The sequence below is a fragment of the Triturus cristatus genome, chromosome 6, assembly GCF_964204655.1.
Source record: "Triturus cristatus chromosome 6, aTriCri1.1, whole genome shotgun sequence".
NCBI classification, from domain to species: domain Eukaryota; kingdom Metazoa; phylum Chordata; class Amphibia; order Caudata; family Salamandridae; genus Triturus; species Triturus cristatus.
In genome coordinates this window covers 1,315,020,587-1,315,044,693 of record NC_140589.1, presented here as the reverse complement: position 1 = coordinate 1,315,044,693, position 24,107 = coordinate 1,315,020,587, and the positions used below count along the sequence as shown (strand labels likewise).

At 49.5% G+C, this 24,107-nt stretch overlaps 1 pseudogene; it reads right to left on the bottom strand.

The window, feature by feature from the left end:
• LOC146821357 (uncharacterized) overlaps window positions 1-20,141 on the bottom strand; it is a 34,822-nt pseudogene extending 14,681 nt beyond the window's left edge.
• Window positions 20,142-24,107: the final 3,966 nt, after the last annotated feature.

The following is a 24,107-nucleotide window of genomic DNA, read 5'->3' as shown; positions in this document are numbered from 1 at the left end:
CTGCTCAATCTGGGGTATTCTTTATTATGAAAGTAACCCTTAGGGGAATGATAATCACTTTGAAAATTCTTCAAAAGCAGTGGCGTATCAAGGGCGCCAATACCCCTGCTGCAAACATGGAAACTAGTCCCAATCCCCCGGTTGGGAAGTGAAAAACATCTATAGTTGAAGTGCAGAAGGCTCCTCACTCTTCAGACCCAAAATGCCATTTCGCCTTCTACACTGCTAATGTATGTATGAGGTATTTCTATACCACAAACCTGGCCAAAAGGCAGCAGAGTGCTGTATAAGGTCAAAGACAAGCATAAAGTCAATGCGCGATACGAGAGGTAGCTGATTTGTGGACTGTTACAGCATTGTGAAGCAGTTTTCTTTAAAGAGGTGCATCTTCAAATCTTCCCTAAATTAACAGCCCAGGGGTAGTCTTGCTGGACATGTGCCACATCCTGGGTGCACCGATGGAAAAGGCCTGCTGCCTCTCCTTTACAAAAATAGCAAACTTTGCAGAATCACTTCTCTAAATATGTTGTTCATTACCATCAACAGAAAAGTCATGTTGGATACAAAGTTGTGCTGTCCTTGCTGATGTCCTACAGATTGTTACACGGTTTTTACACTGTACATGTTTGTATATCAATATTACATTTCAGTCTTGTCTTTCTTTTCCCACAGTCACTTTTGGAATGAGACAGGCTTCTACAGTTTTATTTGTGTGTGTTGGATGGGCACTCCCCAAGGAATATTGGTGGAGTGCGAATGTAGGAAAAGCTTTGCGTTACAGCCCCAATTACTATCCACATTTAGCTATGTGTATTTGTCGATACATTGGGCTATGCACTTCCTTTGTACCTGAAGGCCTGAACATGCTTTACAGATTAGGCAAAGGTACTGTTCGAGAATTTATTAAGTATAACTTCCGGGAAGGGCAAGATACTTTAATAGTATGTGTATTCTGGAAAGAGAGATCCAGCACTGTGCCTAGAGCGCATTGTCAGAGTTTCAAGGAAGTGTAGGGGAAGCTTACTTGAATTACATGAAAGTGGGAGTCAATAGAGGGACTCCTTCGACTAGCGGAACTATACGGATAATTTGTTATGGGGTGTTCCAAGTGTCAGGGGCATTTTCACATTGTGTTTATACTGGGCCACACTAGGTGGCCATTTTATAAAATAGGAATTAATATACAGGTTCAGGCTCCACAAGCAGTGCATATGCTATATTGAGAGAGTGCCAAAGTGTTAGACCTGATATCCTTGGCGTGATATTCCCACAAACGCTTCACCTTCACCACTCCTGTTTGCCGAGTTCGTTTTTCTTGGCTTTAGTACTATGTGCACTTTACCACTGCTAACCAGTGCTAAAGTTCTTGTGCTGTCTCCTTCAAACATGGTAAAATTGGACTACACCTAATTGTCACATTTAACTTAACTGTAAGTCTAGTAAATGGTACACAAGTGAGTAGCAGCACTCATTATCCCACCCACTAACAGTTCCACTGTAAAACATGTCTCCGGCCTGCCACTGCAGCCTCTGTGGGCAGTTTTAAAGTGCCATTTCGACCTGACAAAGTAAACCTTTTGCAGTCCACCCCCTCAACCAATAACCCAATTTCTTACACCAAGTACTTAACTGAGTTTTCCCCAGTTTGGGTTAGGATGCTTTAGGACCTATTCTCTAATTACAAACCATGATATTTAAACATTCACACACATTTTTGATAATACCTATATAGTACCATTCTATGGTTTCCATATACTTGATTTACCTTAGGACACTTATAAATAAATCAATTTATTTGGGTGGTCAAAGGTATGTAATCGTTGTTTATTGTTGACTAATAATCAAGCATCAGCCAGTGGGGTCTTCATGCACTCTTCCAGATAGTACTCCACCAGTCCAATCATCAAATCCTGGCTCCACATTAGCAACAGCCCCCTTAAGAGCAAGTAGTAACCTGAGCAACCAGTAGCCCTTCCACACACCTATAAGTCAGACGTCCCTACCAAACTAGTAGTTCCATGCTGGTTATACAGTATACCACCATCAGCCCTTCAGCCTCCATCAGCTAGTAGTAGTCCAAGCACACTGTGGCGTTTTGTGGTCCGAATAAATTAGGGTGTTGAGGAGATGCTAGCAAACCACTAACAGCTCCACCTATGGCATAGTAGGGCACATCTTTATTGTATTGTAATTGCATTTCTTTAACGCTTACTACCCCTGACAAGGCGTCAAAACGCTTTTTCGGCGAGTAGCACACTACTCCGGGACCCATAAAGGATTAGTGTTGAATTAGTATAGTGAAACATGCAAGTACATTTTAAGTGGTGGATAGGTTAGTCAGTTATTTGGATTCGGAAGGATAGCAGAAGGACAGAAGAGGAAAAAAGGTTTGTATTTATATAGCGCATGTTACCCCTGATGGGGTGTTGAAGCACGCTACTCCGGAAACCCATAAAGGATTAGTGGTGAATTAGTATGGTGAAATATGAAAGTATTTTGAGTAGTGGATGTTAGTCAGTTATTTGGAGTGTGAAGGATAGCGGAGGTACAGAAGGGGAATGAAGGTTTGCATTCATATAGCACCTGTGACCCCTGATGGTTCTTGAAGTGCTTTTCTGGCGAGTAGCAAGCTACTCAGGAACCCATAAAGGATTAGTGTTGAAAATTAGTATAGTGAAAAATTAAGTAATTTGAGTGGTGGATATGTTATTCAGTTGTTTGGATACAGAAGGGTAAGTGGCGGGATAGAAGAGGGAAAGAGGTTCGTATTTATATAGCGCTTGCTACCCTTGATGGGGTTTTGAAGCGCTTTTTTGGCGAGTAGCATGCTACTCTGGATCCCATAAGGATTAGTGTTGAGTTAGTATGGTAAAACATGAAATTAATTTGAGTGGTGGATATGTTAGTCAGTTATTTGGATTGAGAAGGGTTGGGGAGGGGTAGAAAAGGGAAAAAGGTTTGCATTTATATAGCACTTGTAACCCTGATGGGGTGTTGAAAAGCTTTATTGGCGAGTAGCATGCTACTCTGGAACCCATAAAGGATTAGTGGTGAATTAGTATAGTGGAAAATGGAATTTGAGAAGTGAACATGTTAGTCTGTTATTTTGATTGAAAAGGATAGTGGAGAGATTGAAGAGTGAAGGATTTGGTTGGTTTTTTTATTTCTTTTTTTTAGGTCATAGCAGTAGGACTAGGCTTTTGGGTGAGTAAAAAGGATTTTTGGAGGGGTAGAGCCAGAGGGAAGAGTTTAGAAAGGTTTGATTTAGGGGATCGGTATAGTAAAAGAGGTGTCAGATGATGCAAGGAGGGGTAGAGTAGGAGAGAGTCTCGAAAGGGGTATTTTTGGGGATCATAGTAGTGGTATGGGTTTGGGATATATGAGAGAGTGGATGTAGAGGATATATTGATAGATGTATAGGGTGAGAGATAAGGTAGTGCATTGGAAAGAGTAGTAGAAAGAAGTTTGAGATGAGTCAGAAAGTTGGGCTAGAAGATATATTGAGAGAAATATAGGCTGAGAAATAGGGTAGTGCATTGGAAATGGTAAATTAGAAGAAAGTGATAAATATATAGATACATAAGTACATTGAAAGTATATAGATGCATAAAGAAGGTAAGTATATGTAGATTAAAGATATTGATAGAGGTACAGAGCGAGAAATAGGGTAGTGCATTGGATATGCTTTTTCAGGAGAAAAGTAACAGACACACAGATCCAAGTACATGGAGGTACATAGATGCACAATGGAAGCAAGTACATGTAGACCAAAGATGATTATTCTTTTTTTTACAACATAATTATACTACATCTTTATACAAAGCAAGGTACATATCTATAGTAAAAATAATGCTTATATACAGAGGGATATGCTGTGTATGGTGCTTATGTGGTGAAGAGCCAATTCTTGAGTAGATTTCTGAAGATAAGGTAGTTGTTGGTGGATCTTATGTTGCGGGGTAATTAGTTCCATAGTTTGGCTGCTTGAACAGAGAAGGATGTGCTACCCATGGTTTTTTTCTTGTATCTTGGGATTTTGACGCGAGATGCCCATTTAGAGCGGAGGTTCCTTTGTTGAATGAGTTTGGTGATTTTATTCCTGATGAAGAGCGGTCCCATTCCATGTATTGCTTTGTGGGTGATACAAAGTAGCTTGAACGTGGATCTTCTGGCAACCGGTAACCAATGCAGGGCTTTCAAGGCAAGTGAGATGTGGTCTCTCGGTTTGATATGCAAGAGTAGTCTGGCAGCCGAGTTCTGAATCTGTTGTAGTCTTTTCATGGTCGTTAAAGGTGATCCGTGTGTCAAGAATTCCTGTCATACAAGGGAAACACGCCCTTATGTAAACAGGAGAGCTGTTACATAACTCAAGGGAAACACGCCCTTATGTAAACAGGAGAGCTGTTACATAACTCAAGGGAAACACGCCCTTATGTAAACAGGAGAGCTGTTACATAACTCAAGGGAAACACGCCCTTATGTAAACAGGAGAGCTGTTACATAACTCAAGGAAAACACGCCCTATAAAGGGAGGAACCGGGAGGTACAAGGCTGTCGGATATTGTGTTTACACCGACGTACCTGCTTCGTGAAGAGCAGTGTTCCGGAGTGGTGCTCCAGTAAGGCAAGAACGGAGGTAGGTCGAGTCGTTACTCCCTGGGCCGTGTCTTGCCCCATCGTCACCTGTGAAGGACCCGGAAGCTCTACCGGTCAACCATTGAGCTTCGCTTTTTGACTCGGCTGAGTCCAAGCGCAGTGGCGCTTTTGCTGGTTGGAGTCGTAACTCCCAGCCCGACCAGAGACACAGGGACTGCCAGCTGTAACGCACACCAGGAGGTGTTTGCCGCGTTACAGACTCGGAAGTCCACAGGATCGATCGAGCGGCTGCTCTCGGTTCAGTCTTCTTGCTTGTGATTGGGGTATCGGTGACGCATCACCAGGAGGTGACTCCGCGTCCCGGTGCAGTCTGAGGAAGAGGTTGAGCGGCTGCTCCCTTCAGGTAGAGACCCCGGCTGGGTGTTTCCCTGACTCCTCGATTCTCCCCAACACTCTTCGTGCCCCTCACAGCCTACCGATTGGCATTGTCGGCCATTTCATTTCTGCCCTCTGTTGGCATACGCCGGGATCGGCGTATATGCAGAGGACGGTTAGGACCATCCGTGCTGTGGGCTGGTAACGTACTTAGCCTGGAGGATTCCAGTGACTATAACTTTTGTTTGTTCTTTGTATTTTATTTGCCTTCATTAAAAGAACTAACCCTTCACAAGTGGTTGCGTCCTCATTGTCGTGTCTGTTAAACGATCCTGAGACGTTCAGGGCGTTACAAAATATCCGACCTTAATAACACTAACTGTCTCCCGGTCGATAACAGACATGGCAACACTTGATGATGTGCTGGCTGCTTTAGCGGCCATGCAAGTTGAAGTGGCTGCCTCTAGGCAAGAAACAGCCGATGTAAAAGCCAGACTGGATGCTATCCAATTGGACCCGCTCACGCCCAGCACCTCCCTCACGAACCAGACCCCTGCGGTAGTAGTGGAAATGCCGGTAGCCATCCCCTTGGCAACACCAGAGAGGTACAGTGGGGATCCTAACACAGTGCAGGTATTCCTCACACAAGTGGCGCTACATTTATCGTGCAAACCAAAGGCGTTCCCCACGAGTCAGGCTCGTGTGGCTTTCCTTATATCCTATTTGGCTGGAAACGCGGCACAATGGGCCGTACCTCTGGTGAGCAGGGACGACCCCCTCTTATGTGATTGGGGTGCTTTTCGCGAGGAATTCCTGAAGGTATTCGACAGAAGGGCTGACTCGTACACGGCGGACCGTGAAATGCTTGAGTTGAAACAGGGATCCAACGACCTGGTGCAGTATCTCAACGCGTTCCGAAGGCTGGTTGCGGAAACCAAGTGGCCTGTTGCTAAACAGACGGCGCTCTTCCATCAAGGGCTGTGCGATGAGCTCAAGGACGCCGTGGCTCATATTGACCCTCAACCCAAGACATGTGAGGGCCTTATCAACCTGGTATTACGGCTGGAACATAGGCTAAGTGAAAGAAAGGGGGATCATGGGAGAAAAGGAAAATCCCTTCCATCCTATGTGACGGTGGGAAGTCCTGAAACTTCCACCGCATCCAAGGGAGAACCCATGGACATCAGCGCAATACGAGCGAGCCTCACAGCCACGGAGAAAGAGTCACGCCGTAAACAAGGATTGTGCCTATATTGTGGCAAAAAAGGCCACTACGTACGTGAATGCCCTGCCAAACCGAAGACGTCACGTTATCGGGCCAACCGGTCGGTAACAGCCGTGGTGGACATACCGGCGGAAAACTAGAGGACTCCAAGACCAGAGAAGGGGCATCTCGGAGTCACTCATCCATCCCTTCACTTTCCAACTCGGTCACTAAGGGACAACGACACCTGTTTATCACGGTGCACGTGGGAGTGCATGACCAGTGGATACCCGTTGTGGCCATGGTGGATTCAGGGGCCACTGGCATGTTTATGGACCACAACGAGGCATGCAGGCTAGGGCTAGTGCTTCTTCCCAAAGCAGTACCCGAAGACGTCTATGCGGTAGACGGAAGGCGATTGGTGACGGGGCCCATCGGACAGCACACGGGGGTCCTTCCGATGAGATATGGGAGGAACCATTTGGAACAAATCGATTTTAACATCATCCGAGCGCCCCAATATGGCGTCATATTGGGATTGCCGTGGCTACAGAAACACAACCCCTTTGTGGATTGGCCAACACATCGCATCGAAATGACGTCACCGTATTGCATCCTGCATTGTGGAATAAGAACGGAATCCCTTGACGCAGATGAGAGCGGGAGTCAGACGGTGGCTACAGCGGCAGAAAAAGATGTGGCTCTCCCCCAGGCTTATCACAGTTTTGAGGATGTATTTGATGAGGTGAAGGCGGAAGTGCTACCACCACATAGACAGTTTGACTGCCAGATCGACCTGGTGCCAGGGGCCAGCGTTCCCAGCGGCAGGCTGTATGCCCTGACGGAGCCTGAAAACGTGCATCTCCGGGGGTACCTGGATAAACTCCTCAAGCTAGGATTCATCCGCCCGTCCAAGTCTCCGTCCGCCTCGCCACTCTTCTTCATCCCGAAGGCTAATGGGGAGCTGAGAGCCTGTGTGGACTTTAGGGCATTGAATGCGATAACCATAAAAAATCGGTACCCCTTGCCTCTCATCAGTGTACTTCTGGAACAGGTCAAGAAAGCTCGTATCTACACCAAGTTGGATTTGAAAGGGGCATACCATCTGGTGCGCATGAGGGACGGAGACGAGTGGAAGACCGCCTTTAAGACCAGGTTCGGCCTTTTTGAGTACCTCGTCATGCCGTTCGGTCTGTGCAACGCCCCGGCAGCCTTTCAGTACTTTTTGAATGAGGTATTCAGAGAGGAGTTGGATATCTACGTGGTCGTATATATCGACGACATCCTCATCTATTCGTCCAGTGTGGAGGAGCACGTACACCACGTCAAAGCTGTGCTCCAAAAGCTGAGGGAAAACATGCTGTTTTGTAAACTCAGCAAGTGTGACTTCCACGTCACATCCGTGGAATTCCTCGGAGTGATGCTGAGTCCAGAGGGACAGGAGATGGCAGAACGAAAGATCAAGGCGGTGAAAGAATGGCCGGTGCCCCAAAGCGTGAAGGACGTCCAAAGTTTCATTGGCTTCGCCAACTTTTACAGGCGGTTTATAGATGGATTTTCAGGAGTGGTGGCCCCAATCACACAGCTACTGAGGAAGTCCAAGGAGTTTGTCTGGTCCCCTGAAGCGAACAAAGCCTTTGAGGCCCTGAAAAGCGCCTTTGGTAAGGCGCCGGTGTTGGCTCACCCCGATCCGGATCTCCCCTACGTGGTGGAAGCGGACGCGTCGGATGTGGCGCTGGGGGCTATCTTGTCCCAACGCAACCACGACACAGGGGTGCTTCATCCCGTTGCGTACATGTCCCGCAAACTCAACGACGCCGAACGCAACTACCATATTGCGGAGAAGGAGCTTCTCGCAATCAAGGACGCCTTCACCGAATGGAGGCATTGGTTGATGGGGGCAAGACATGTGGTATCGGTGTACACGGACCATCGGAACCTACAGTTCATGACGGCCACTAGACACCTTTCTCCCAGGCAGCTGCGGTGGATGATCTTCTTTGCGGGGTTCAACTTCCGCATCACATATCGGCCGGGGACGGAAAACCGGAAGGCGGACGCCCTGTCCCGTCAATCTGCAGTTAAGGAACCATTGCCTGCAACCGAGCGTTCCATCATTTCCCCGAGGATGGTATTGGGGGTTATCCAACCGGATACTTTCCTGAGGGGAATAAAGAGAGGGATCAGGTCATTCGCATGGCGGAGGTGGCTCCTCAGTCACAGAGAATGGCAGCTGAAGGACGGGATACCCCTGAAGGGCAGGTGCCTATTGATACCCACGCCTAGGCTAAGGAAACAAGCATTCATCTGGTGCCATGACTCTCCATGCGCAGGTCATTTGGGCTTTGAAAAAACGGTGGCTAGCATGGGACGGCATTTCTGGTGGCCAACCATGAGAGTGGATGTCAGGAGGTGGGGACAGGAGTGTCCTACGTGTGCTACCATGAAGGCCGACCATGGCCGAACCCAAGGGCTCTTACATCCACTTCCGACCCCGGATAGACCATGGGATAGCATATCACTGGACTTCGTGGTGGGCCTACCGGTAGACCAGGGGATGACGGCAATACTGGTGGTGGTGGATTACTTGACGAAAATGGGGCACTTCATCCCCTGCAAGAGAGTCCCTACGGCCGGGGAATTGGCGTCACTACTCCTAAAGAATGTGGTACGACTGCATGGATTACCTGGGGTGATCGTGTCGGACCGGGGGTCGCAGTTTACTGCGCAATTCTGGAAGACTTGGTGCACTGCGCTGCATGTTAAGACCGCCCTGTCCACCAGCTACCACCCTCAAACGGACGGCCAAACCGAGCGCTTGAACCAAACGCTCAAACAGTATCTGCGATGTTTTGTGGACCAGGGCAGGGAAGAATGGGTCGACTTGCTATGGGTTGCAGAGATAGCCTATAACAACGCCACTCACAGCTCCACACAGTCATCTCCGTTCTATAGCAACTATGGCCAACATCCCAGGTTCTTGCCATTTCTACATCCGTTCAGAGAGGACAGGATTCCCGCCACAGCGGACAGGGTGGCACACATAAAAGACACGTTGATGCGCTCAAGGGCTGTCCTAATAGAGGCCAAGAGAAGATACAAGGCTGCGGGAGATAGGAAGAGAAGGCCCGGGCCACTGTACCGCACTGGAGACTACGTCTGGATATCCACAAGAAACATGAGGTTTCGAAAGAACAGTGTGTTCCATCCCAAGTACATGGGCCCCTATCGAATTACCAAGTGTATGGGTCCCGTGAACGTGAAGGTGTGCTTGCCCCAGTCATTGCGGATACACCCTGTCTTTCATGTATCATTGCTCAAACCAGCACCCTCCAAGCCGTCTGGGACACCTAGGCCGGTATGCGTGGAGTCGGAGGTGGAGTATGAAGTGTCGGGCATACGGGCGTCCAAATGGCGCAGGGGGAAGCTGTGGTACCTGGTTGCGTGGAAAGGCTATGGCCCGAAGGAGCATTCATGGGAACCGGCTGAAGGGGTTCATGCTCCGCGCTTGGTCTCCTTGTTCCATCGGCGTTTTCCTGCCAGCGCTGGACCCGTGGGGAGCCGCTGAGAGGGAGGATGTACTGTCAAGAATTCCTGTCATACAAGGGAAACACGCCCTTATGTAAACAGGAGAGCTGTTACATAACTCAAGGGAAACACGCCCTTATGTAAACAGGAGAGCTGTTACATAACTCAAGGGAAACACGCCCTTATGTAAACAGGAGAGCTGTTACATAACTCAAGGGAAACACGCCCTTATGTAAACAGGAGAGCTGTTACATAACTCAAGGAAAACACGCCCTATAAAGGGAGGAACCGGGAGGTACAAGGCTGTCGGATATTGTGTTTACACCGACGTACCTGCTTCGTGAAGAGCAGTGTTCCGGAGTGGTGCTCCAGTAAGGCAAGAACGGAGGTAGGTCGAGTCGTTACTCCCTGGGCCGTGTCTTGCCCCATCGTCACCTGTGAAGGACCCGGAAGCTCTACCGGTCAACCATTGAGCTTCGCTTTTTGACTCGGCTGAGTCCAAGCGCAGTGGCGCTTTTGCTGGTTGGAGTCGTAACTCCCAGCCCGACCAGAGACACAGGGACTGCCAGCTGTAACGCACACCAGGAGGTGTTTGCCGCGTTACAGACTCGGAAGTCCACAGGATCGATCGAGCGGCTGCTCTCGGTTCAGTCTTCTTGCTTGTGATTGGGGTATCGGTGACGCATCACCAGGAGGTGACTCCGCGTCCCGGTGCAGTCTGAGGAAGAGGTTGAGCGGCTGCTCCCTTCAGGTAGAGACCCCGGCTGGGTGTTTCCCTGACTCCTCGATTCTCCCCAACACTCTTCGTGCCCCTCACAGCCTACCGATTGGCATTGTCGGCCATTTCATTTCTGCCCTCTGTTGGCATACGCCGGGATCGGCGTATATGCAGAGGACGGTTAGGACCATCCGTGCTGTGGGCTGGTAACGTACTTAGCCTGGAGGATTCCAGTGACTATAACTTTTGTTTGTTCTTTGTATTTTATTTGCCTTCATTAAAAGAACTAACCCTTCACAAGTGGTTGCGTCCTCATTGTCGTGTCTGTTAAACGATCCTGAGACGTTCAGGGCGTTACACCGTGGTACAGGCTATTGGCGTAATCCGGTTTGGACAGAACAAGGGAGATGGTAGCTTGGACTTTGTTTGGAAATCCCAAATGAGGGAAAATTCATCACAGTGTTTTTATAGTGATAAAGCTTGATCTTGCTAGTTTGTCCACTTGGGTATTCATCGACAGCTTGGAGTCCATGGTCATTCCGAGATTTCTTACTTCCTTCGATACTTTAGGCAGTGATCCCAGTTCATCAGGCCAGGCGGCAAGCGGGTCATAATGTTTCAATCGCCACACCTGAGTATTTCCGTTTTGGAAGCCTTCAATTTGAGATGACTCCAAGTCATCCACTGATCCACGGCTCTGAGACAACTGAAAATTGGGGATTCTCCAATGTCTTTGGAGCATTCCAGTTGAAGGAGTATTATCGTGTCATCTGCATAGTTACAGCACGTGAGGTGAAATTGATTGATCAGTTCCGGCAATGACTTCATGTGAAAAGCATGGGCAAGATGATATAGTCTTGAGGTACCCCTGCTTTTGTGGAGTATGGTTTGGACGAGAAAGGTGGGGTATGGATGACATTATTTCTGTTTCAAAGGTAGGACACAATCCAGTCTAGACCAGTTCCCTCTATGCCGGCTTCATAGAGTCTTTGTTTCAGAGTATCATGGTCAACGTGTCAAAAGCAGCCAAGAGGTCCAAGAGGAGTAGCGCAGCAACCCCATTGCGCTCTACTGTATTCTTCAGGTCATCGCAGATGGCAAGGAGGGCAGATTCAGTGCCTCTTCCCTGATGGAATCCTGTTTGGAAGTCTTAAAGTATGTCATTCTCTTCAATGAATAGTGACATCTGGGCAAACGCTGCTCTTTCTATCAGTTTGCCGAGGAAAGGTCCATTTGTAATGGGTCTGTAGTTGTCAGGGTTCAGCGGGACCAAGTTTGTTTTCTTCAGTAAAGGGCGTATGTGTGACTTTTTGAGTTCTTCCAGAAATAGTGCGGTAGTTAAGGAATCGTTGATGATTCTTCTTACTGGAGTGGCAGCGGAGGTTGTTAAAAGAATTGTCTTGAAAGTTTGTGGTGGACAGGGGCCAGAAGGGCTGCCAGCAGGTCTGCTTGCTTTGACCAGGTCCATAAATTCATCGTGTGAGATGTGTTGGAAGGAACGGAGAGGCTGGGTTATAGTATTCTTGGATTGCTGTTTTGTACAAAGATTAGTGCTGGTGCTTTGTTTCTGTCCTTCTAGGCAATTTGGTTTGCAAAATTCATTGAGTATTTTATAGAATTCTTTATTTGCACATTTAGCATTCTGAATTCTGTCTGAATAGAACCTTTTCTTAGCTTTTTTGATAGCTGACTTGTATAATCTGTTAATTTTCGGTGGGTGAAGTTTGTCTTGTTTGGCGTTTGTTTTGAGCCAGGTACATTGCAGCTTTCTAATTTGTTGTTTTATGTCTTTTATTTCTATGTTTCTCCAAGGCGCATTTTTAGATCAAGCATGAGCCAGCGCGCATGCGCTGCTCTGCAAGGCTTCTTGTAAGTACTCTAAACTACTCCGTGTGGGTCTGACTCCTCCCACACATAGGATTGGCTTTTGCGTGTGTCTTCACTAATGAAAGCATGCAAATGGCTGAAGGCAGGTGAATGTACCACCTTCTTTTTAAATGTTCACTTCCACCGCGTTTTGCTCTCGGGAGCGAGCAGCGGCGCACAGGGTGGCAGCTGCATTCCTCGTGGGTCAGGTTACGCACAACGTGCCGTGCTTTCGCTTTTGCTTGTTTTTATTTGCATCGACTCGTGCCCGACTGATTGCTTTCTTTGTTCACACTGGTTACTTTGATTGGTTTTGCTTGAAAACAAACTCCGCCAACAGCATCATTTTTTTTATCACGCTCGGCATTCACCTTTTTTTGTTGTTGTGAGAAACACACATTGGTTATTTGTCTTGGCTCTGAAAGAAACGTTCTTTTGTTTTCTCCTGGTGCCGGAGTGAGTAGTTCATCAGAAGTGGGAGGAGGGTAGGATTCCAGCAGTCTTCATATGCCGGTATCCTGGTATTTCAACTCTAATTTATACGCCCAATTTAACATCTAATTTATGTACAAGAGTCTGATGAAAATGAAACCGAGCATTTTTGGGTCTGATATCTTTCCAGGAGGAAGTGACATCACCCAATTTCCGGCACAAGGATTGAATCTCCAATTAAATAACTGGAGCTGCCACCACACACCAAATAACCCCACCCGTCTCAGCACTAAGACTCTGGAGGAAGTGATGTCGCCTCCTTCTAATGTTGCAGAAAACGCCAACCTACTTGTTTCAATGTTGCTGAAATTATCTATGCCTCTCCTCTTGGGAGGGTCGAAGGGCGCTTGGCGAGTATGTTAATGTTGCCTCGTTAAATATACTAGAGAATTCACATTACATCAGCGAGGATTGGAAGTGTAAGAGCGCTCCAACCCATTGCTTTGCCAGTCCCAGAGCACTGACTGTCTCATATCAGCCAAGTTACTCCTTTACTCCTGTTGCTCTTTGCATTGTGGTGCTTGCAGCTCTAAATTATAATGAGAAGTGTTTATACACTAACTCCGCAATGCAAAGAAAAATAGACATGACTAAAAACTACTCGCCAGGCATAAAAGCAACAAAATAATCCTCTGGTGATTTCGGATGGAGTAAGGAGGGCACTGAGATAGTCTGCGCCTTCAACAGCAAGTAAGTAAGAGGATATTAGGTCGGGTGGGCAGAGAATGTCCTGGGTGCCAAGAAAACAAATAGCAGGCATTTGCCTTGTCCGATAATCATGTACTGATATATGGTGGTTCGCAATGATGTCATGCTAAGACCTCATATCTTTGGAGCGTGCCTTTCCCGTGTGTGCCGGACTGGAAGCAGAATCACTTAGGATGGATAGAATGGTCTGAAACAGCTTTACCTTCCAATGATGCTCAGGGAAACTACCCAAAATAAGCTAAGTCCGACTTTTTAAATGGTCCCCAACTTAAGTTCTCTTCCCTTCACAAATTAATATAAATGAAACAATCACGTTTTCAAACAGACGCATACACGCCAATAAACCTTAATTATTAAGGCTGGATAATCATTTTTTTGTGTTTTATTCAAACCAAAAACGGCTATATTTTGGCTGTCTCCCAACCTGAAATTGCCTCTGCTTCAATGGAGGCCAATGGGGCAATATATTCTTTTGGTTATTTTTTTTTTTAATCCCCCTCTTTCCTTCTCTAAATTGTTGGTATTTAACTTACAGCAGAGCATTAATTTATGTCAAAGTTACCAACACGCGTTGCTCTGCAGGTATTAACAGAGGGCCTTTAGTCAGTAATGTTGCTTGAAAATTCTTGTTTTCACCAGTGTACAGGGTTTTAAGTAGGCCAGTCCGCCCCGGGTCTCAACCCCAGAAATAATTTTTAAATTGGGCATTAACACGGGTCCCTATCTGGCCCCATATTCATTCCCTTAACTTAATTGACACTGATTGATTTCTGAACAATATATGTAAAAATGTACGGGTCAATCACTGTCAGCACATTTAATCCCTGTTTACATTTCACATGTTTCACTTAATCTTGCTGTAGCTAAGAGTGTTTGCTTTCTCTGTGTTGTGTTTCTGTATGTTGGTTTTCATGTTGCATGTTACTCTTGTATAATGCATTCTTTGAATTCCTCTGGTTTATAATAGGTCACAATTGAGAGCTTGGTAGTTAAGGCTGAGGGCAGTGCAAGTTTTGTACCATTTTTATTTTGCATATTTATATAGCGCGAACTCGACCCGAAGGTATTGGAGCGCTTTACATGAGCATCGTATTTACATTACACATTCAGGCACGGGGAGATTAAGTGATTTGCCCAGAATCACAGGATGTGGACGCGACCTTGAGGCTCGAACCCTGGTTTCCTGTATAATATGTATTTGGCCCCCCCGCCCAAGTACCCGCGACAGGTCCAAGGGCCCAAACATTTTTTTGATAGGCAATGTTGATTTCGCCTCACAACGTTTTGAGCCCTTGCCTGCCGTGGGGACTTGGGCCTCCCACACAAGTGAGGCATCATTTTTACCGGGAGACCTGGGGGAACGCTGGGTGGTGGTAAATTTGTGTGAGCCCGGTGATGCCACAACTTTCCCACACCAAAATGTGTGAAAAAACTTATTTTTTCAGCTAAAATTGAGGTTTGCAGGGGATTATGGGTAAGGAAACATTGGGGGATCCACGCAAGCCATACCTCCCTGGAAACCGCCGGGTGTCTAGTTTTCAGAAATGTATGGGCTTGGTAGGTTTCCCTAGATGGCCGCCGAGCACCGGGCCAAAAACCCAAGTTACCCCCCTTGCAAAACCAGGTGGTTTTGCGATAGGCCATTTTGATGTCGCCTCACTACGTTTTGGGCCCTTGCCTATCGCGGGTACTTGGGCCTCCCACACAAGTGAGGCACCATTTTTACCGGGAGACCTGGGGGAACGCTGGGTGGTGGTAAATTTGTGTGAGCCCGGTGATGCCACAGCTTTCCCACACCAAAATGTGTGAAAAAAGTGTTTTTTTCAGCTAAAATTGAGGTTTGCAGGGGATTCTGGGTAAGGAAACGTTGGGGGATCCACGCAAGCCATACCTCCCTGGAAGCCGCCGGGTGTCTAGTTTTCAGAAATGTATGGGTTTGGTAGGTTTCCCTAGATGGCCGCCGAGCACCGGGCCAAAAACCCAAGTGACCCCCCTTGCAAAACCAGGTGGTTTTGCGTTAGGCCATTTTTATGTCGCCTCACTACGTTTTGGGCCCTTGCCTGCCGCGGGTACTTGGGCATCCCACACAAGTGAGGCACCATTTGTACTGGGAGACCTGGGGGAACGCTGGGTGGTGGTAAATTTGTGTGAGCCCGGTGATGCCACAACTTTCCCACACCAAAATGTGTGAAAAAAGTGATTTTTTTCAGCTAAAATTGAGGTTTGCAGGGGATTCTGGGTAAGGAAACGTTGGGGGATCCATGCAAGCCATACCACCCTGGAAGCCCCCGGGTGTCTAGTTTTCAGAAATGTATGGGTTTGGTAGGTTTCCCTATGTGCCGGCAGACCTAGGGTTAAAAAACTACAACTAGGCACTTTGCCAAAAAAGGGTCATTTTTCGCTGCAAAATTGAGGTTTGACCACGTTGCATTTTGTGCCGTTTTCTGTCGAGGGCACTAGGCCGACCCCCACAAGTGAGGTACCATTTTTCTCGTAGGATTTTGGGGAACGCGGGGTGGGTGGAAATTTGTGGATCCACGCAGATTCCAGAACTTTCCATCACAGAAATGTGGGGAAAATGTGTTTTTTTTGTCAATGTTTTAGGTTTGCAAGGCATTCTGGGTAACAGACCATGGTGGGAGGCACTCAAGTCACCCCATCCTGGATTCCTCTGGGTGTCTAGTTTTCAAAAATATATAGGTTTGCTAGGTTTCCCTAGGTGCCGGCAGAGCTAGGGTTAAAAAATTACAGCTAGGCAATTTGCCAAAAAAGGGTCATTTTTCACTGCAAAATTGAGGTGTGACCACTTTGCGTTTTGCGCCGTTTCCTGTCGCGGGCACTAGGCCGGCCCGCACAAGTGAGGTACCATTTTTCTAGTAGGACTTTGGGGAACGCGGGGTGGGTGGAAATTTGTGTATCCACACAGATTCCAGAACTTTCCATCACAGAAATGTGGGGAAAATGTATTTTTTTTGTCAATTTTTTAGGTTTGCAAGGGATTCTGGGTAACAGACCCTGGTGGGAGGCACTCTAGTCACCCCATCCTGGATTCCCCTGGGTGTCTAGTTTTCAAAAATATATAGGTTTGCTAGGTTTCCCTAGGTGCCGGCAGGGCTAGGGTTCAAAAACTACAGCTAGTCACTTTGCCAAAAAAGGGTCCTTTTTCACTGCAAAATTGAGGTGTGACCACGTTGCGTTTTGCGCCGTTTTCTGTCGCGGGCACTAGGCCGACCCACACAAGTGAGGTACCATTTTTCTTGTAGGACTTTGGGGAACGCGGGGTGGGTGGAAATTTGTGGATCCACGCAGATTCCAGAACTTTCCATCACAGAAATGTGGGGGAAATTTGTTTTTTTTGTAAATTTTATAGGTTTGCAAGGGATTCTGGGTAACAGACCCTGGTGGGAGGCACTCAAGTCACCCCATCCTGGATTCCCCTGGGTGTCTAGTTTTCAACAATATATAGGTTTGCTAGGTTTTCCTAGGTGCCGGCAGAGCTAGGGTTAAAAAACTACAGCTAGTCACTTTGCCAAAAAAGGGTCATTTTTCACTGCAAAATTAAGGTGTGACCACGTTGCGTTTTGTGCCGTTTCCTGTTGCGGGCACTAGGCCGACCCGCACAAGTGAGGTACCATTTTTCTCGTAGGACTTTGTGGAACACGGGGTGGGTGAAAATTTGTGGATCCACGCAGATTCCAGAACTTTCCATCACATAAATGTTGGGAAAATGTGTTTTTTTTGTCAATTGTTTAGGTTTGCAAGGGATTCTGGGTAACAGACCCTGGTGGGAGGCACTCAAGTCACCCCATCCTGGATTCCCCTGGGTGTCTAGTTTTCAACAATATATAGGTTTGCTAGGTTTTCCTAGGTGCCGGCAGAGCTAGGGTTAAAAAACTACAGCTAGTCACTTTGCAAAAAAAGGGTCATTTTTCACTGCAAAATTAAGGTGTGACCACGTTGAGTTTTTTTTTTTTTTGAAATATTTTTATTGGGTTTATCAACAAAACATAAAACAAACACCACTCGTTTAGTGCAAGGCATGGCATACAGGGGTTACAAGGTACCGGAGCAATGACAGTACAGGTGTCACAGAGAGAGATAAACAGCCCAATGACAACACACCATCGCTCCCTTCCCCGCCCATCTCCAGCAGTGGAGCCATTAATCCTGGTCACTGAGATCCGAGTCCGCTGCATCCGGTGGGGGCTCACAGATATTTCCCCGGTATACATTCCATCCACCCCAGACCTGGGACCATTTCTTGGGGCACCCTCTATGGACATACACAGTTTTTTCGGTCACCATTACAAGGTCCATATCTCGGATCCAATGCGTCAGGGTAGGCCCCAGCCCCGATCCCCATTTCTGGGCTATATTACGCTTTGCAAGCATGAGTCCCAAAGTCACCCAAAGCTGGGTCGCCCTCTTGTGGTCCGTCTGTTCCCAGACATTGAGGAGGCACAGCCGAGGTTCCGGCAGCGTGGGAATTTTTGTTACCTGGGAGAGAATACTCAACACCCCTTTCCAGTAAGTCGCCACGACAGGGCACTCCCAGAGGGTATGCAAGAAGGTCCCCTCGTGGCCACAGTTCCTGAGACACAGCGGGGACTCTACCCGGTGGAGTCTGAATAGGAGGGTGCGGGTGTAGTATGTGCGGTGCAAAATTTTGAGTTGGACCAGTCTGAGCTTGGAAGATATGCCCACCTCCCTGGGGGACGAGAGCGCGGAATTCCAGTCCGTCTCATCAAATTCTCCAAGTTCTGCCTCCCACTTCCCCTTGAGGGCGGAAAAAGGGTCGGGGCGGTTATTTATTATCTTCCGGTATGTTAGGGACGTCGCCCTCTGGAGCAGATGCTCCATGAGGAGCCGGTCCTCCAAGGGCGATGACTCAGGGAGCCGAGTCCCACGTGGTATCGCCGCCTGAAGAGCGTGTTGAACTTGTAAATATCGGAAGTGCTCGGTGTCCGCCAGGTCGTAGTCTGCTTGCAGTTGGGCAAAAGTGATCACCTCTCCCTTGCGCCAGAGGTCTCCCACCCTGGAGATACCAATAAGATCTCACTGGTGGAACCCCTTGGTAGTGCGAAGTACCCCGAGCTGCCTGGTGTCCCAAAGCGGCGTTGCCTGGGTAATCTTTCCAGCCCATCCCATCGCCCGTTGCGCCGCGTGCCATATCCGGAGGGTATGGGCTGCGGGCCCCGCCGGAACGCGACCCCTTTTTGGGTTGTAAAGGGCTCCCATCACCCCTCCGGGGCCAAGTAGTTGTCGGTCCATACGGTATGCGGGGTCATCCCCCGGCACATGGAGCCACTGGTTAATAACCATGAGGTGCGACGCCCAGTAATAGGTCTTCATGTCGGGGAGGGCTATACCTCCATCATACCAACCACTGGTAAGCTTATGGAGGGCAATGCGAGGCGACTTGTCCTCCCAGAGGAGACGAGTGATCTCAGCGTTGATCGCCGTGAAGTAAGAGGGTGCAATGGGGAAGGGGGTATTTTGCAGCGCATAGAGGAATCTCGGGAGGGCGAGCATCTTAAAGAGCGAAGCCCGCCCAAGCAATGTCAGCAGCAATGCGCGCCAGTGTTTAACGTCGGTGCGAAGCCGTTGGAGGGGCCTCATTAGATTTTCCGCGACAAATTTGTCCCGGTCGGCCGTGACGTACATGCCAAGATATTTGAACCCGTCGTTAGCTAGTAGAATGTTACAGCCTGACGGAAGCCGCGGTGGGGAGCCTCGGAGCATATATAAGATGGATTTCTCCCAGTTTATTTCGTATCCGGACCTACTACCATATGATTCACATATGTTGAGGAGACAGGCGATAGAGCGCGCCGGCGAGGCGAGATAGAGGAGCACATCGTCCGCATAAAGGGATATGCGATCCTCCCAGTCCAACGTCCACCTAAGGCCACGGATCATCGGATCCTGTCGCACCCACGCCGCCAATGGCTCGAGAGCCATAGCAAATAGGAGCGGGGAGAGGGGGCAACCCTGCCTAGTCCCTCGACCCAGCGGAAAGGCGTCAGAGACGCGGCCATTGACCACCACCTGTGCAAGTGGCTTAGTGTAAAGCAGCTGGATCCACGCGCAAATCCTGGGGCCAAGCCCCATATGGCGGAGGACGGCAAAGAGGAAACGCCACTCCACTCTGTCAAACGCCATCCGCGCATCTAACGACAGTATGGCCGCATCTTCCTCGATCGAGGAGCGGCCGGCAATGATGCCATGGAGACGCCGCAGATTCAAAGCGGTGTTCCGGTGGGGCATAAATCCCGACTGGTCCGGGTGTATTAGGGTCGAAAGGTAGGGCTGCAGCCGCGTTGCTATCACCTTGGCCAGGATCTTCGCCTCGGCATTAAGCAGCGAGATCGGGCGATAAGAGGAGCACTCGTGGGACGGCTTGTTGGGTTTAGGGATCACCACTATTGTAGCCATCCTCTGATCACGGGGGAGCATCCCCGTCGATAGACCGTCCCCATACATGGCTAATAGGTGAGGGACCACAAGAGCGGAATTTTGCTTGTAGTATTCGATTGGGATTCCGTTGGGCCCCATTGCCTTACCACTGCGGAGGGCCAAAATCGCCAGCGTGATTTCCTCCGCCGTCAGATCCGCCTCCAGGGCCTCAGCCCCCGAAGCGGCCAGCCGAGGCATTGCGATGTCCCTGAGGAAGAGCTCATTGTCTGCCACGGTGGCCGAGGCCTCCGGGGTATAGATGCGTTGATAATGGGCCGCGAAGGCCCCGGCTATGCGCTGGGGCTCCGAGGTAAAGTCTCCTTCGCCCAGGCGAATCCGCGCCACCCACCGCGACGCACGGTCCCCCTTCTCGAGCCACGCCAGGAGTTTGCCAGCCTTATCACCGAGTTCATAGATGGTGTGCTGGGTGGCTACTTGTCGAGCTCGGGCCCCCTCCCAAAGATGGGACCTATATTCTTGCTGCGCCATATGAAGGGTATGCGCCGAATCTCCGTCCCCCCGCAGTGTATGGGATGCTTCCGCCTCCACTATCGCCCGCTCCATCTCCAGTACAGCGAGCCGCTGGGTCTTAGTGTGGTCCGTAATGATGGAGATGGCCTGGCCACGGAGGACGGTTTTAAAGGCCTCCCAGAGGGTTGCTGCGCTCTCGACAGACTCAGCATTCTCGGTAAAATAGTTCTTGGTCGCCTTTTTGAGGGTCTTAGCAATTTTAGGGATTTTAAGATATCCGGGGCGGATCGGGAACAATGTGCGCCTTCCTGGGTCACCGGACGCAAACGTGATGACCACCGGCGAGTGATCCGAGATGCCCCTGGGTAGGTGCGACACCTCCGTCACCCCTTTGTACCCGGCCGGTGAGGTGAAGATGTAGTCGATACGGGAGAGGGTGTGGTGTACCCCGGAGAGGAAGGTGTATTGTCTCTCATCAGGCCAGTATGTCCTCCATGTGTCTACTAAGCCAAGCGCGGTAGCAAAGTCTGCGAGCGCGGAGGCGTCGGCCCCAAGAGTCCTGTGTGCAGACCTGTCCAATGCAGGGTCCATGGCTGCATTGAAGTCTCCGCCCATGATGAGCTCCCGAGGCGGGAGCGCCAAAAGGAATTCGCCCAGTGCCCTGAGGGAGGCTTGGTGTAGTGTCGGGGGGATGTAGACAGAAACCAGGTTATAAACCCTCCCCTCCCATTGACAAGTGAGTGCCGCGAAGCGGCCATAGTCGTCCCTAAGAAGAATCAGGGGGACACGCTTGTTCACCAGTATGCCCACCCCCCGGGACCCTGTCGTAAACTCTGAATGTGTTGCCATCTTAAACCCCCACCTATCCAGGGCTTTGGTGGACGTACCCACTAGGTGTGTTTCTTGCAAGAGCGCCACCCCGGGCCCCTTGCGCTTGAGATATTGAAGCACTAGCCCCCTCTTAATCTTGTCTCCCAGGCCGTTAACGTTCCAGGAGAGGACCGCAAAGGAAGGAGAACGCTGCTGAGCAGGGGCGCCTGGCAGTGAGTCAGAGGCCGCTCGAGGCAAGCTATGTGACGTCGTCTCCAGGGGAGGGTGTGTTAGTCGCGTCCTGCCCTGTGCCACCCCTGTGCACCTGTACCTGCCCAATCTGCCGTATGTACCCCTGAGTGGTTGGTGAACCTAAAACAAAACAAAAATCAACATTGAAACGAATTCCCCATCCCCCCACCCCCCTCCCTGCCTCCCTGCCCAGCGGATTTACAACTACCCGCCACCCCAACACAGCAGAGTGCTTAGTTCCCATAAACTTGGTACGTGCGTACGGGGGAAAGCCGCTCAGCACACCGCCGCCACTTCCCATACCGTAAGTTTGTCCCCTCAAGCAGCAGACTGTCAGATGAGAGAAAAGGAAAAAGGGGGATCCGGGGTCATCCGCCCCTTGTAGGTTCAAGGCCCCAGGGGCCGACAGCCACCGCAAGGTCCCAGGTCGCCAAGCGTCCAATAGTTCGGTCACATCACAGCCCCATGCCTCAGGGCACTTCGTCACCCGCGCCTGAGTCCTCAACGTTCAGGGTTTGGTGAGAGTCGGGAAGGCCGCCCAGGGCGCGCTCTCCCCTGCCCCTCGCTCTTGCTGGACGCCACCCCTCGAGCCATTCCGAGGCCTCCGCCGGCGATGTGAAGAACCATGTGCGCCCCTCCGCCTCCACTCGCAGCTTTGCAGGGTACAACATTGAATACTTTAGCTCTCGAGAGCGGAGGTCTGCCTTAACTGCCATGAAGTCCTTACGTTGCCGCACTACTGTAGCGGTGTAGTCCGGATAGAGGGTGACCTTAGCGTTGTCCACCCGCAGTGGTGGGGCGGCACGCGCCGCCTGGAGGATCGCATCCCGGTCTCGGAAGTTGAAAATGCGGGCCAGGATCGGGCGCGGGGGGGCCCCCGGCTTAGGCCTCCCACCCGGCACCCGGTGCGCCCTCTCGACCGAGAAGAACTTGGAGAGCCCGCGGGGCTGCAGCTGTTCGGTGATCAGTTTTTCGACAAAGAGGTCTAAGGCAGGGCCGCGTTCACTCTCCGGCACACCCACGACCCGCACGTTGTTGCGCCGAGACCGGCCCTCCTGGTCGTCCAACTTGGCCAGCAGCTGCTTTTGCACCAGTTCAAGGGCTTGTATGCGTTTATGGTGGTCTGCCGTGCCCCGCGTGAGGGTCTCCGTGGTGGCCTCGACCTCAGTCAGTCTGGAGTTAATTTTGGCGACATCCGCCCGGAGGAGCGACCACGTTGAGTTTTGTGCCGTTTCCTGTCGCGGGCACTAGGCCGACCCGCACAAGTGAGGTACCATTTTTCTCGTAGGACTTTGTGGAACACGGGGTGGGTAGAAATTTGTGGATCCACGCAGATTCCAGAACTTTCCATCACAGAAAGGTGGGGAAAATGTGTTTTTTTTGTCAGTTGTTTAGGTTTGCAAGGGATTCTGGGTAACAGACCCTGGTGGGAGGCACTCAAGTCCCCCCATCCTGGATTCCCCTGGGTGTCTAGTTTTCAAAAATATATAGGTTTGCTAGGTTTCCCTAGGTGCCGGCAGAGCTAGGGTTAAAAAACTACATCTAGTCACTTTGCCAAAAAAGGGTCATTTTTCACTGCAAAATTGAGGTGTGACCACGTTGCGTTTTGCGCCGTTTCCTGTCGCGGGCACTAGGCCGACCTGCACAAGTGAGGTACCATTTTTCTCGTAGGACTTTGGGAAACGCGGGGTGGGTGGAAATTTGTGGATCCACGCAGATTCCAGAACTTTCCATCACAGAAATGTGGGGGAAATTTGTTTTTTTTGTAAATGTTTTAGGTTTGCAAGGGATTCTGGGTAACAGACCCTGGTGGGAGGCACTCAAGTCACCCCATCCTGGATTCCCTTGGGTGTCTAGTTTTCAACAATATATAGGTTTGCTAGGTTTTCCTAGGTGCCGGCAGAGCTAGGGTTAAAAAACTACAGCTAGTCACTTTGCCAAAAAAGGGTCCTTTTTCACTGCAAAATTAAGGTGTGACCACGTTGCGTTTTGTGCCGTTTCCTGTCGTGGGCACTAGGCCGACCCGCACAAGTGAGGTACCATTTTTCTCGTAGGACTTTGTGGAACACGGGGTGGGTGAAAATTTGTGGGTCCGCGCAGATTCCAGAACTTTCCATCACAGAAATGTTGGGAAAATGTGTTTTTTTGTCAATTGTTTAGGTTTGCAAGGGATTCTGGGTAACAGACCCTGGTGGGAGGCACTCAAGTCACCCCATCCTGGATTCCCCTGGGTGTCTAGTTTTCAACAATATATAGGTTTGCTAGGTTTTCCTAGGTGCCGACAGAGCTAGGGTTAAAAAACTACAGCTAGTCACTTTGCAAAAAAAGAGTCATTTTTCACTGCAAAATTAAGGTGTGACCACGTTGCGTTTTGTGCCGTTTCCTGTCGCGGGCACTAAGCCGAACCGCACAAGTGAGGTACCATTTTTCTCGTAGGACTTTGTGGAACACGGGGTGGGTAGAAATTTGTGGATCCACGCAGATTCCAGAACTTTCCATCACAGAAAGGTGGGGAAAATGTGTTTTTTTTGTCAGTTGTTTAGGTTTGCAAGGGATTCTGGGTAACAGACCCTGGTGGGAGGCACTCAAGTTACCCCATCCTTGATTCCCCTGGGTGTCTAGTTTTCAAAA